The sequence below is a fragment of the Nannospalax galili genome, unplaced genomic scaffold (assembly GCF_000622305.1).
Source record: "Nannospalax galili isolate Female #2095 unplaced genomic scaffold, S.galili_v1.0 scaffold747, whole genome shotgun sequence".
NCBI classification, from domain to species: Eukaryota; Metazoa; Chordata; class Mammalia; order Rodentia; family Spalacidae; genus Nannospalax; species Nannospalax galili.
In genome coordinates, this window is record NW_008357686.1 from 18,919 (window position 1) to 21,605 (window position 2,687).

General features: G+C 37.2%; 1 pseudogene; it reads left to right on the top strand.

Moving 5' to 3' along the window:
* Nucleotides 1-550: 550 nt before the first annotated feature.
* LOC103751964 lies at nucleotides 551-2,263 on the top strand (annotated as a pseudogene).
* Nucleotides 2,264-2,687: the final 424 nt, after the last annotated feature.

The window sequence follows — 2,687 nt, forward strand, 5'->3', positions numbered from 1 at the left end:
CTGGGTTCAATTCCCAGCACCCACATGGCAGCTACAAACCGTCTTAACTCCACTTCCAGGGGAATCCAAAGCCCTCTTCTGACCTCCGCGGCATTGCACAGCACGGGTGCACTCACATACATGCAGGCAATACACTCATACACATAAAATAAAAATAATAAATAAAATATTTTTAAAAAACTAAAATACTATTGACAACTATCATTTCTGTATTTATGCTTAGATTAATGATTTTAAAGATTAATATGCAATTCTGTAATGATTGATTGATTACTTGCCCATGTTTAGAAAAGCTCTTGTAGTCTACATTGTGATATTCTAACACGTTATGCATTACATAATGTTGTAATCATTTGAAATAGCGTGAACCACCTGCCAGTGTTTAGAAGGAGGCAAACTTCTTTTATGCATCCTCTATCTCAAAGATTTTCCTGGATCTTTTCCTGGTGTCTGCCCAGGCTGCAGTTATTCACCTGTATGGTGGTAATGCTGGCAGCGAAAACTGGATAAGGCAAACAGCTACTGATGGATCAATCAGAAGTGAAATTCTCTTGACTGTGTGACATATGATAGAGCTGGGAAATTGAAAGCCAAAGTGATGACACATCTGGTAGCATCTTATTTAAAGCATGGTGTGTTCTGACTTCACCCAAACAAAGGCAAAGAAACATCATTGCAAAACTTAATTCCCCTGCAAGTACTGAAACTGATTTCATCAATTAACTCAGGTCTAGAACCAAGAGCATTGACTTTAAAGGCTATTTTTGAACAATTTAAGAAAAAGAAATGTAAAAAGAGAAAATACAAGGCAAAATTAAGAACAATGGGAAGACCAGAAGGAAGGAGAAACACTAAAAGATCACAAATAGATAAGAAACACATAACAGAAAAAGGACTCATGTTTCCATTTTTACATTCTGAAAATGAAAGTGAACTATATTAGCAACTTAACCTAAGTTACTCCATCTTGCTCAGAATAGCTATTTTAACAGTAACCTCTTTTCACTTATGGGAAATATTTAAAAAGAGACAACGGCCTTGAGCTCTAAGAAATAGCTCAATCACAAACCAGTGGAACGTGCTGATCTCAGACATTCTACATCTGGCTAACTGCTTGTTTTTGCTTCTGTAACTCGCTTGCTATTTTAGGTCACCTTGACACAAAGTATAAGACCACCCTGTTATTGTATGACCATCCGGTAACTGCTGATTTCAGCTTTCTTACTATACTTGTTATGGCTAGGAAGTTGACTAATTTTAAAATTACAAAGTTGATTGGCAAGTTACATGACTGTACCACTTGTCTGTATAATGGTTGGTTGTTGATTAATAGATTCAAAGTTCTACTATGTTGTACAAACTTGATTGATTCACAAGTGCACTGTTTGAATAATATTTCTATAATCCTATAAAAACTCTGACCCGACAATGATCAGGGCTGCGTCTACTCCCGAGATAGCCCAGCTGGTCGAAATAATAAACATTTACCTTGCTAGTTTTCTTAAAGTGGTGCTGGTGATTTTTTTTGCAACTCCGACATATAACAAAAGAAAACCATTGCCTTGGAGGAAAATTTTAACCTACGAGCAAGCTGTTGCAAGAGGATTTTTAAATAACATTGAAAACTGAAGTATGAGTTCCAACGTAAGGAATCCTTGAAACAAATGGATGCTGGTGAAGATTTAGAGAAAGACTATCTTGACAGTCTCAGATGCAAGTATTTGGATGATGATGGTCCCATTTCTCCTATTTAAGACTCATTGGCAGAAGCTGAGGAATGTGATATCTTGAACCTGATGAATGTGATATCACATTGGTAGATGATAGCTGTTTCATAATAAGTTCGGTATCCCCCACCCAATGATGAAGAATAATAAAGAAGCTATACTGTCTAAAAAAGAGAGCTTCAAAGGCAGAAAATACTGGGCAAGAGGACAGAAATGCCTGAAAAAGAGACATATATGGAATGTCAAAGTAAACATTACAGGGAGGAAGAATGACTAGAAGGGACTGCAGATACGCAGGCCCAAACGAAAAGCCACCTACACAGACATTGAAAACAACCTGAACAAAGAATACTTATAATAATGCAACATTTTTATTGAGACAGGGTCTCACTATGTAGACCAGGAGGGCCTTAGCTCACAGAGATCCGTTTGCCTCTACCTCCAAGTATTGGAATTAATGCATGTGAAACCACATCCAGCTCTGCAATTATTTTCTTTTCTAGATTGCCATTGTAAAGCTGGCTCGTCTGTGTTGAATTGTTTGGTAGCACTTCGTGTGTATGTGCATTTGTGTTTGTTCAACTGGCTGACAAAGGCAAGAATGGCAGGAGCAAAAATAAATCCTCTTTTGCAACCCAGAAAAAAAGGTTTTCCTGTAAGATATGCATAGGGCCAGCTGTTTGACAGGAGTTTTCCTCAGCAATTAAAGTTTGTTCTGCTGCAATTAATCTAGGAGTATATTCAGATGTGCTGACTATGAATACATGGAAGCAAATTCTTAGTGTCAAACTACATTTTGCCTCTGATCGAACAATTATTTTTTATACCCTAAAAATTCCAGAACATTTTGTTTTGGTGGTGTGCTCCAAGGAATTCTAAAAGTATGTTCAGCATATAGATTGAAAGGAGAATGAGAAAGGTAGCTTGAGCACAGTAGTGTAATTCTTGTACCATCAGAGT